General features: G+C 39.0%; 1 protein-coding gene across 38 annotated transcripts in view; it reads right to left on the bottom strand.

The window, feature by feature from the left end:
• NRXN3 (neurexin 3) overlaps positions 1-13,212 on the bottom strand; it is a 1,013,077-nt gene that overhangs the window by 70,764 nt on the left and 929,101 nt on the right. The window lies entirely within an intron of this gene.

Here is a 13,212-nt window from a genome sequence, read left to right on the forward strand (position 1 = left end):
CCCCTCATGCTTTCCTACAGTTTACACTTTACTGAAAACAGCATTCTTCATGTATCAAATGGGGATCAAACAATTAATTGCTAAGTTCATAAAGTGAATGCTGCAATAGACAAACATTCACTTCCCAAAGAATTTCAAAATCTAATCTTGTTAATTTGCACCCTTTGTAATACAACACATTCTGCTTCTCATTCCTAATGCATAGCAGTTATGGAAGGTATTCTTCTCAGCACAGTGATGGGTAGACCACTTCCTTGCTAATGTATAATCACATTTGGAAACAGTATTTGTTGAGTCAATTCTAATCTCTGAGAATGGAAACAAATACAATTTGGCAAGTGCATTAAAATGGGCTAAGAACTTGTTTTTCTTTAGCTTCTGGATGCTGATAATAAGCTCCTCCTGATGCAGTACCAACAATTTCCAGAGAGCTTTGATTAAAATTAAAAACACTTTCATTTAATTACCTTCATCAATGGCTTTGACTAGTGCATTTTGTATTGGCCTAGAAGCACAAGTTAATTACTATATCTCAACTAGGGTTGGCAATTTCTTTCACCATGCAACTATTTTTCACAATCATGACTATATCTACAGCACCCTATATGATCTGTCCTTTCTCTGCAGTGAATGTGAACAGAGATTTGGTTAATTAACTATGTAAAACTAAAATCATCCCGTAAGGTAAATGAAGACTATCACACTTCACAAGAAGTATTCAATTACTCCAGGGAATGAACAACATAGAATCCTTCAGCATTTCTAGGGAAGTCTCCCTCACTTTCTTGCTGGATGAGTACCTACAGAAATCTGAACTGAATTTCACATTCCTTCTTTTGTAGTTTCCTCCTTTCCCCCGGGATAAAATTGGGGATTAACAAATGTGACTTTAGGAAAGTGAATTTGCACCTATGTAAATATGACCCACCAGTCCCTCCTGTTCTAAACTGTGCTGTGCTATTTCTGTACATTAATACACAAGTGTGGAGAGGACCAAATAATTCTCAATTACTGCTGCAGATTAAGAGAAACATTTACAAACACACATTATAAGGTTTTTCACTAGCTCATAGAACCTTGGGGAAAAGATGCAGTGTTTTGACTTACCTATAGGATCTGGTTTCACCTCAGGATGTAAAGAACAGACAACTGACTCAAAACTTCTGCAGTCACATCACTGGTTGAAAGGCCAAAAAGGATGAGAATCTCATTCACTTCTGAAAACTCTTCCCACTCCAAATCTGAATGTATTCCTTCCCCACCAAAGAGAAAACCCAAGCTATTCTCACAAGAAAATCCTTGACATTGTAATTTACTACCCAGACAGAAAGAATCTAGCACTCCAGCCTACAACTGTGCTATGCTGAGTATTAACTATTTGCATATTACAGCTTGATCAGAGGGGGAAATGCAGTATCAATTCACAGACATGCTGGCCAATTAAGTACATGGAGTTAATCATAATTAAATTAAATTATGCCAAGTATGAGTAAAGGTAATCACAGGGCAAACACATTTGGGCTCAATTAGCAGCAGAACCACAATGTCTTGTGGAACTCAGAGCAATTTTTATTAATGCTATCCAGTAGAAGAAATATTCTAGACAATTTGAAATTCCACAGTCTACTGTTTTAAAACTGGCATAAGAATAATTCTGTATCAGGTTTACATATTTGTGTATATGAGATGACAAATTCAATTACTGTGAAACTTCAAATGTTGAAAGTGGACAATGTTGTGCATTAGAACAGGCTATATACTTGAATATCAAAGATTAATACAGACTGATATTTTAGCTTTTGTAGAAGCTAATATGTATAGATAATTTTTTTTTCCTTTTAATAAAGATCCAAAAAGAGCTGCATGGAAGTTTTAAAATCAGTGTAGGTTTGAAAGACAAAGATGTTTTTAAGTTTCTTTCATTAATGAGAAACAGATCATAGATTTTATAGCTACTAGTAGGCGTTTTTGTACCATTCAGGTGTGCAGTCTTTCACAATTCACTGCTGTGAAAAACTACTTGAACTCTAAATGAGCAAATTTGGATGCCAGAAGGAATAAAGCCGTGTGATGCTGCACACTACTTTGGCTAATTTTCCATGTTTCTCAACCATGTAGAATTATCTGCATGGAGCCTGGGCTGCCATGGTTAAACTGCTCCTAATATCCATGCGTGCCTGTTCAAAGCTAACTTGCCTATTTCTGCCTTCCCTTCACCAAGGGAAAAAGCTTGTTTAGAGGCCAAAAATGCAGGGATAACTGAGGTACTGTTTATTAGACTTGGTTTTAGAAAGTCAGTACTAGCTCAAAGCTACTATTTTGCAACTTAACAGGCTGGGTTTGAAGAAGGCTGTGAAGAAACACAGTCTGCTTTGTGCTCTGTTGTCCTGAGCATTCAGCATCTGGTTTAGCTGCAGCTCTGAAGCACGAGAGCAATTAACAGAAAAAGTCACAGAAGCAAAAGACAGAAAAGCCACAATACGTCTTGGAGTCGGTCCCAGCTAGGACAGACTCCTTGACAAAAGTTAAGGAGGAAAGTGGTACAGTGCAGATGCTAGCAAAAATGCCAAGAAGAAATAATTTATAGAGAAGAATGGAAGATAATCTCTGCATCACATCTGCAACATGAAGCTTTAATTAACATTTCACAAGCCCTGGCACACTTGAAATGTCAGTTTCTATTCAGTATGGGAGATAGTGTGGGGTTTAGAACCATGGATATGGGTGAGATACAAAGATCAGACTATGATTAGGACACAGCTCAAATAAAACCAAGCTGCCTTTTCTTGTGGCCATGTGAATCGTGACAAAAATAGAAGCAGCTTTTACTGTTGGTTTGGTTGCATTGGGGACAACTATTGCCAATGGCATGAGTAACTGGCAAGCTGCTAACATTGCTGTAGTGGTTTGGCTGGCACAAATCACCACTTTCCTCTCTGCAACAGCTTTAGAAAAATATCACTGTTTGAAAATTTCCAGTTGGCTCAATTTCTTAACCAATTGCTTTCTTTAGAAATAAATTCCCTAAGTGTTTTGGGGACTAAGTCCCCTCAAGACCCTTTTATATATAAACTAGATCATAGACACTAGAATTGGCAGGTAGGTATTTCAATATATTTGTCCTATTACCTAATCCCCTTTTGTCTGTCTCACAGCCAGCACAGCATAATCCCACACAATATGTTCAGATTTAAATTTGCTAAGCAAGGATGTTTTCAATTCTTTCCTGGGGAGACTATTCCACAGTTTATTAAGTCTTGCCTTTATGAAATTGCTTCTTCTTTCAACCTAAATTTATTTAATCTTGGTTTCACACCAACACTCCTAGTTATATGCTCTCAATGCATCACTCAAAACAATTTATACTCCTTAAATGTTTAATATCTACAGAATAGAATAGAATAGACCAGACCAGGTTGGAAGTTCATCGCGTCCAACCTATCATCCAACAGCATCTAATCAACTAAACCATGGCACAAAGCAGCCCATCCAGTCTCTTCCTAAACACCTCCAGTGACGGTGACTCCACCATCTCCCTGGGCAGCCCATTCCAATGGGCAATCACTCTTTCTGTGTAGAATTTCTTCATAACATCCAGCCTAAACCTCCCCTGGTGCAACTTGAGACTGTGTCCTCTTGTTCTGGTGCTGGTTGACTGGGAGAAGAGACCAACCCCCACCTGGCCTTAACCTCCCTTCAGGTAGTTGTAGACGTCCCTGGGGGATGCCACTGGTGACTGGCTACCAGCTGGATGTGGCACCATTCACCACCACTCCCTGGGCTCGGCCCTCCAGCCAGTTCCTAACCCAGTGCAGAGTGCTCCTGTCCAAGCCATGGGCTGACAGCTTGGCCAGGACTTTGCTGAGGGGGATGGTATCAAAGGCCTTGCTGAAGTCCAGGTAGACTACATCCACAGCCTTCCCCACATCCACCAGGTGGGTCACCTGATCCTAGAAGGAGATCAGGTTGGTCAGGCAGGACCTGCCCTTCCTAAATCCATGTTGGCTGCGCCTGATCCCTTGGCCATCCTGTAAGTGTATTACTGCATTCTTGGTTCGGTATCCTGTAGCAAACACTGAACATTCATAATTCTTGTCACTTCTCAACAGTTCAGCTGGTGTTCTAACTTTTACCTTTTTTTTTTTTCCCCATTTAGTCATTTGAAGTGGCATGCAGCACCACCACAGAAGAGAAAATTCTGTTCAAAGTTGTTTTGAAAGTCTTTGTTTGGGCCTGGCAAGCTCTGCAGATAGCCTGCTTAGAGGATCATTTGTTACTTATATAGCAGTATGGTACCTTAGCATAAATAGACCAGGAAGAGCCTTGTGGTTCTGACATCATCTACAGCATCATCATCTGACTCAGTGAAGCATCTCTGTTTTCTCTACAGATAACACTAACTGGAGGCTCTAACTCAGCTATTGCTGCACTAGAATCTAAAGGAGTAAATATAAATAATGCCACAGCTATCTAATTTTTTTCAGGTTTTGCCAGCATGACTCACATGGTTCACATTGTACCAACTCTGGTTCCCTTTAGTATCTTGTGGCTTAGCAGAAATACTTCATGTGTTAGGATTCAAGCAGTTCTGTGTGGTTTAGGTAAGAGACACCTTGGAAAGTTAAATGCACTGTTCTTCTGATAATATTATAAAAGCATTTTGTTTGTTATTTCTTCATGCAAATTTGTTTCAGAATTTCCAATATGTAAGGTGACCCAAATGACCTTTACCTAATGCTACCAGAACTGCCAAGACCTTACTGGAACGATGGAAAATCACTTCCAAGTTTTGTGACCTATAAGTTCAGGACGTCTTAGCTTCTGAGATCTCAACAGTTATTGTATACTTACCATATGTTCCAGCAGAAGAAAATAATTTGTGTTAGAAGATGTAACAGGAAACAGCACAGATACAAATTTCATTTTCATAGCATCACAAGCAGCTGCCTATTTGTACCAGTGTGTGATGCATTATACATTAAAATATCTGTCCAGAAATGCACAGAGAGATTATTAGAAAGTAGAAATGGATTTTAAAACATTTGAGGTTGTAAATGTTTGATATACTGAATCCTTGCCACTGTAACTGAGTGCAAGTCAATGAATATGAAATAAATGATTTAGAGCAGAACCCAATGAAGCTTTTCATCCTGTTGATGACTTTTGAGCTAATTACACCCACTTTACGTCCATCTGATTCATACATGTTTTTCATTGTTTGCATGAGGATGTTAAAATTTGTATTTACATACTATATATCTAACATAATTTTGTATGCCTGCATACATATTTGTGTGAATAGGGAAGGAACACAAAACAATATGGATTTATGTGTGTGTAAGGATAAGCTGACACACTGGTGCCAGTGAATGAAGAGTTTACACATTTAGGTGAACAGGTGTAAGCACAAATAGGAATACATGTATAAGGTGCAAAGTTAAGTGAAAGATACTCATGTGAATTCAAGTATATATGTAAATAGCCAGTCCTCCATTTGAATGAAAATCTTAGGTAGGCAGAAGCTTAGAAAAGTACTGCGATAATGTTTTCTTCTGTGGGAATCCTTTTGTGGGAATCCTTTTGCAAACCAATCTCTTCAGTTGTGATGGGTTTTGGGGGTACTTTTTATATTCTGTCTCTTCCACATGCAATAAAACAAGTTCCAAAAATGATAGTTATCTGCAAGCTCAGCAGCTTTGCCAACTAGAAGAACAGCTTTCAGCCCCACAGCCTGTTTGGAGAGATAAAGAACTGCTGTGGTCTTGCACTGGAATGGACTTACTTCATTATCACACTCAATGATGGTTTTAACTTCATATTTCCTCAGCACTGCCTGAAGGAAAAACGATACCCCTGATAACCAAAGAACATTATTAAAGATGGTTTGCCAAGGAGTTTAATGATAACTACATTCTTTCTCCTCAAGAAATCTAAATTGTGAGCTAGTTATGCTCATTGTGCTTAACACTGAGAGGCTTTGTGTTACTGAGTTTTAAACAGAAAGCTGGTTAGATTTTTTTATACACTTGTGCATTGTATTATTCCATGGAAGGGGTTTTACAGCACACTTTGAAGGTAAAAATGAAATCTACCGAGTAAGTGATGTTTTAATGAGTTCGTGGTCTTTTCTTTCCTTTCATGCTTATCAACAATGGAAATGACATCTGGATTTAATTATTCATCCACTGTGTATTTCACTGTTTGATCACATTAGTGAATTCATGACAAGGAGAACTTTAATTGTACCAGCAACTCCTTATCTTTGGCATACATTGCACAGCTGATCTCGCTGTTATGTACAAGATTAGTGAAACAGTCTTTTTTTTAAAGCTATATGCACATGTTGATGAGTGTTCACAGGCTTGAAGCCTTCTTAAAACGGGTTCTTCAAACAGAAGGTGATGAATAATACAGAGGGATCTGTTATTTTATTATAAAGGAAATTCCTGTATTCCAAGAGATGATTCTGTTCTCAGTTCTATTTCACTACAATGGTAATTATACTCTGGTATACTACCATTATTGATATATATGCTACATTAACATACTTTCAGTGATAAGAAAGGTCCTCTGACTTGATGAGTTCATATTCTAAGCAACAGATACTTCAATCTGAAAAGGCAAGCCAAAATGAACCCTTTAATCTGAACTTGCAATGGCCTTATAAATTTTCATTCACCAGATTTCATGTCATCCTTAAGGAGACAGCAATTACCCACCCAGGTCAGATGAGTGATCCATTTATCTAGACCACTACCTATATCCTCCATTTCATGTGGCACAGTGGACCACAGCTACCGATTACCTATAATTCCACAGTATGTTTCCGTTAATGCCTTGAAACAAATTTTAATCTCTTTTAGGAATCCTACAAAATATTACTGCAGATTTTCTCATTAGCATACACTTGTTTAATCCTCTTTTGAGCACTGAAGAATTATTTGGTTTAGGCTCTTTTTGTAATTAGTTTTACAGGTTAATTATCTTTTGAATACAACACATTTTCTTCTGTCATCTTCAGATGTATCACCTTTCAAATCCACTGAAATCCTCCTGTTCCTGCAGTTTCAGAAAGGACAAGTAAGAGCATTCAGTATTTCCTCCCCAAATCATTCAGGATTTTTTACCTTGTGCCCGCCTGCCTTTTTCTGTGACAGCCATAGCCTCCAAAGAATTTCCTGCTGCAATTTACTCCTCTGTTTCTTGTCAACATTAGCTGGGGTTTTGAACTTTCTTTAGTTATACCATTACATGATTATAAGAGTGGAAATGAATGCTGCATCCTTGGTTAGAATGAACTACTGTTTTATATAATGCCATGATCAGTGGAATTTTCTAGCCCATTATTTCTGTATCACAGTGTAAATTTGCTTTTTGACTTCTGCTGTGCAATGAGCAGATGTTTCTACTGAGCTGCTGGCAATGTCCCCTACGTTTTTTATTTTTTTCTTTATTTTTGTCCTCCCTGAATGGTTGCAGTTAATTTAGAACACAGTATCGTGCATGAACAAGTCAAATTATTCCCTGCACTGGGTATTACTTTGTATTTATTAACAAAGGATTGCATAGCATGTTCTGCTGTCAATACAGCCTCCTTTATTAAGTGTTTCTGAAATTCCTCATGGTCTTCTCTACTGCTGACTGCCATAAATAATTTCTTATTATCCAAAAATCTTGGAACTTTACTGCCTACTCCCTTTTCCACACTGCTGATTAAATAACAGTGTTCCTCAAACAGAAGTTTGAGGCACTGTTCCATTAACCTTTTCCCATTTTTCTATTAACCTGAAAATCAAGCATTTATTTCTTTTTCAGCCTCCTGTCCTTTGCCAGTTTTAAATCAATGACAGCCATTTACTGCTTACTATCTGACAGCTTTGTTTCCTTATCAGCTCTTACAAGGAATTTTTGAAAGGCTAAATAATTCCCATTTATTTGTTTCACTATACGCACTGTCTGGGTGGCACAGAATTAATACTAGCAGACTGGAGAAGAACAGAGTCACTCCCAGATTCTTGCTCTCATATTGTACTAAGTCAGCAGTTATTTCACACAGAAAATTAATTTGATTACCATTTCAGCCAACTTTCCTGGAGTTGTAATCACCAAGCTATGTAAATACATACCAAAATAAAGTACAATGACTTTGTCTTTCTGTTCTACAGTGGTGATTTTACCGACTCACATTTTTTTTTTCAGTTGTTCAAACACTTGCTTCTCCATTCTATCAGAAGCCTTTTCTTGCTAATCTAAGCACCCATTCTTTTTAAAACCCTGATCTCAATCTTCCTGGAAAGACCAGGTTTGAGGAAGGTATCCTATACTGAAGCTTTTTTGCTAGAACAGATTCCAAGAAATTCCTAGGCAACTCCATAATGCTTTCTAACAAGTGTGATTTGCTCCTCTATTGTCAAGCCAACCCAAGGATTCTTTGTTGAACATCCTGATTCTGATACCTGTGACAATCATATTACTGCAGACAGATAACTATGGACCGCCAAAACAAACGACATGTCCAAGTCAGTGATTTGGTGAGTAGCAGAAAGGAAAGCCAATATCTCATGGTCCTTCTTGTAACTTTAACATGACATTATCAGCTTCAATATTCAAGTGGTGAAAAAGAAGGGAAGACTATTCAGACTGCAAGTGTTTGAAAGATAATGAGGGAATAACAGAACAGCTGGATTTGTGGAAAACAAACTATGTCAAGCCAGCCTGCTTTCTCCATGTATTGTTGACAGGTGTAAAACCAGAACGTGTTATACCTTGAACATCCTTCAACAGAGTCTCACACACCACAGCAAAACACAAGCTACTCATACTGTTACACAATGGCAAAAAAAACACCTGAAAAACATATTCTGAGAATAATTAGCAGCAGTTTGCCATGAGAATGGAAGGCTAAATTAAGCAGGTTTGTCCTGGTTTTGGTATTAATAATTAATCTCTTTAGGCCCTGGAAGTTAGAATAAAAGTTGGGTTGATTAAATCCTTAAGGCTACATCAAACTGGGAGCTTGAAATGAAATTAAAATCCCAGAGTTTACTTCAAATTTATTTGGAAATTAGAAATTTGGAAAAAAAATTAAAATACAGAAGCTGCAATCCAGTAAGGATTAACATAAATTTCTAGAGCAGGGTAGAACCAACCTTCCTTACTGCAGAATGGGGAGTGATTGGCCAGACAGTAGTTGCAATGGGCAGTACCTTCAGGTAAGAGTACATCACAAGATATGCAGCAGTCAGAAAACTCATGCCAGTGCTAAAATGGGGAACAATAAATCAAGGTGTATAAATATAGCTATAATTTATCACACAAATACGAACCAGAGGAGTAGTATTGTCCTCTATACAATCTATTCAATGTTGGTAAATCTTTCTCTTGAGCACTGTGTTTGTGTGCTATGGAGCCTATGAAGTTACAGGGCAAACATCTGGAGGCTTGTCAAGGAGACAGTACCAAGAACAATCAGACCTCTTGAAAACAGGGACCAGAAGAAAGACTAAATAACCTGCTCTTTAGCCTAGAAGCTCTGGCCTGAACATGGCAGCAATATTATAATATGTAAGAGTGTGCTGCAAAGAATGTGACCCGCAATGGAGATTTCAGATAAAATAGCACAGATTTTCTAAAGATGAAGGTGAAAAGGGTTTTGGTTTTGTTTTAATAAGGGACTTACAGAATCTCCATTTTTAGAAGCTTTAGAAGCTTCTTTCAAAAAAACAACTGATCAGAAAAAAACATCTGTCTAGATTGAGCAGATGGTTTTATGAGCTTCTTTCCACCCTTGCGGTCTGTGATCCTAGCTTAAAAGGAAAGAAACCAAACCAAACCAAACAGCTGTAAGAAAAATGCTGGAAGTAACAGAAGCCCCCTTGGGCAAATGGGAACAAGTCATGACACTGAGGAAACGAGGCACTGTGCTAGTTAAAATACTTCCTTCCCTACCTTTTTCAAGCCATCAGAGAGAGCACCATCTAGTCAGAGTAAGTGAATTGAGTCAGATACTCTGGGTTCATCCTCTTGTGTGGCACTGATTCACTGCGCTGCCTTAGCTTGAACTTTCTGCATTTGTTTTCCTTTCTCTGAAAGAAGAGTACGTATCTACCTCAAAAGACTGGCACAAGTGTGTCGTGGTAGGAGCCCTGACTGGAAAAGTGTGTTATCAAGGAAAATAAGAAAAAGCATGCTTCCTGGAATACAGTTTCAGATAACTTAAGGGCCTAGGAACACCGCTTTCTGGTACCATTACTGATGCCTGTGTGGTGCAGGATTTTTGATCCATTCAGGCAGGCTGTCAGAACAGCTGGAATAGTTCCCAACGAGTATGAGCAAAGACCTCAGCAGATGGTCACCATGTATGCTTTCAGCTTCCCCATCTTTTACTTGTCTTTATGATCAGAATGATCGCTGCTCCTAGTGCGCAGGAGGAACAGAGTCCCCCTCTGCTGAACAAGCAGTTTCAGTCTGAAGCTGTTCTACAAAACATTATTTTCTGAAGTTCTGAAGATGCTAGCTCCTACATTTCCTACCTGAGACCACACTGCCCTGGAAGAGCAGAGCTACAAATCCATTTTCCTGTGCACTTAATTTTTGTCTAATCCCAAGGTATTTTATGACCATTAATTTAATGGAGCACTCTCCTAGAGGAGATGCAACTCTAAGACCAGAAAGTTAGAGTAAAACAGGTTCTGGTCGATCTGATTTCCAGTTGCGTGCTATGATAACCTATATATACAATTTTATATATCCATATATATGTGTTTACATGTAAAACAGCTTTTTAGCTATGAAGACAAATGGAAACACATGATTCCAGACTCCCTTTACTTTGTAAATTGCAGGCACATTCTATTACGAAATATGCATGGGAAGACTAAACGTTTTCAGCTCTGTGTTTCACGGAATACTGAACACTTCTTCAGGATTTTCTCTTTAGAGGAAAAAGAGTAGAAATTGTAAGTGTTCACTAAATGTATTTTGATTACTGTACGCCTTATTGAGAAAGCCAAGTCTGACCTTCCTTTTTCTGGAGAGCTTGCATCCCTAATTTTGGCTGCTTCTTTCTTTGTTGACTACAGAACTGATACACTTTGATTTTCATACATGACTTATCTAGTTTCCGTGTGCTTCAAAGCTGTGCAGCCTGGAGGCATCTATTCTGGCCTCAGTCCAAGTCAGACTTCAATACTTAGTGGCAGCTGGGTATATGCATGGAAGGAGAACAGTAGTCCTCTGCTCTTGGATTTCTTTATTTAAAGGAACAGGCTAAGTTATTCAATGCAAAAAGTACTGTGACAGGCCATAACATAGAAGTACACTTTCCTTTACTGTTCTGTGTCATTTAGGTGAATATGTGAGTAAAGAGTTTGGGAAGATGGGATCAGAGGAGGTGCTGTGCAAGAGAGTCATGATTCACTGCAGATACAGATGTGCCTTGCAGATCATCTTTGCAATATTATGGTATAAGTGCTGTTGATTCAAAAGTTCCTTATAGAAGGGCAGAGCACAAAACAGCATCACTTCAGGAATATATTATGGCTAAAATATGTAAGTGAATTCATACTTAAACATGGCTTTCTGCTCCTGGAACATTGCTGAGTATCCCTGTGTCAGAGTTTGTGATTACCCACTATGCTGGCATCAAACTATATGTCAAAGCTCTGCTATTTCTACAAGGAATAGGGAAGTAGGCAGCTCTTCCTTCCTAGCCCATGATTAATCACTCTGTACTGCAGCAGAAACCTACTTATAACTGGCAACATTACGAAAAATAGCAGGACAGCCATTTGATGGAAAATCATTATCTCCTCTCTCCTGTGTATGACCACATCAATAGCATCATAGCAGGACCACAAGAACAACCTGCATGAGTTGCAGAGTTGATGGCACATTTTCTTCAGTTCAGCTTTATAATAGGTTAAAGCACTGTGAGTTAAGCTGCCTGTTCCTCCCCAACACAGAAGTGAGGGGAAAAGTACCACACAAAATCTCTGGGTTGAGCTGAGAGGAGTTGAGATAAAAAGTTTTACTGGGCAAAGCAGATAATAATAATCACAGTACCACAGTATCACCAAGGTTGGAAGAGACCTCAAAGATCATCGAGTCCAACCTGTCACCACAGACCTCATCACTAGACCATGGCTCCAAGTGCCACATCCAATCCCCTCTTGAACACCTCCAGGGACGGTGACTCCACCACCTCCCTGGGCAGCCCATTCCAATGAGCAATCACTCTCTCTGTATAGAACTTCTTCCTAACATCCAGCCTAAACCTCCCCTGGTGCAGCTTGAGACTGTGTCCTCTTGTTCTGGGGCTGGTTGCTTGAGAGAAGAGACCGACCATCTTTCAGGTGGTTGTACAGAGCAATGAGGTCTCCCCTGAGCCTCCTCTTCTCCAGGCTAAACAATCCCAGCTCACTCAGCCTTTCCTCATAGAGCTCGTGCTCAAGGCCTCTCACCAGCCTTGTTGCCCTTCTCTGGACATGTTCAAGTGTCTTGATGTCCTTCCTAAACTGAGGGGCCCAGAACTGGACACAGTACTCAAGGTGTGGCCTGACTAATGCAGAGTACATGGTATAATAATACAAGGCACAATTACATTAGCTAATAATGCACAATTACCTTAGCTTAGCCTATTTGCAGGGGGGGAAAAAAAACAAAACAACAACCAAAATGTGCAGCATAAAGCACAAAAGCAGTAGCACAAAGCAGAAAAATCCAGGAACTAGCCAACCCATCTTGCTGCCATTCCCATGGAAAAAAGCCAACACCCAAACCCAAGAAACAAAAAGCAGCAACAAAAACAGGAAGCCTCCCATGCCGCCATCCGAACTTCAAGCCCCACAATACTTTGCTCCAGCCAGCACTTGGATTTTGAAGCTGGCATGGACAGGATGGATTTGAATGACAGCAGCAAATTTAAAGTCAACCTATGACAAGCTTTCCATAGTGTTGACTTGAGCACTGCAAATATTATTAAAAACCAAACCAAACCGAACCCCAAACACTTCTGAGTCTTTGTAGCATCTTTATCTGAAAAAGTCTGGCAATAGTGAATTGCAACAGTGCTGAAGACCTAAGATTTTTCATTATGAACTTCCTTGTATCAGTAGATCATAAATCTGTTCTTCAGGAACAATATGCTTTATTAAGATGACTCTTTTTTTTTTGACTCTGAACCACTAGTGAATTACACTGGATGTGTAATTA

The sequence above is a fragment of the Dryobates pubescens genome, chromosome 5 (assembly GCF_014839835.1).
Source record: "Dryobates pubescens isolate bDryPub1 chromosome 5, bDryPub1.pri, whole genome shotgun sequence".
Classification (NCBI taxonomy): Eukaryota; Metazoa; Chordata; class Aves; order Piciformes; family Picidae; genus Dryobates; species Dryobates pubescens.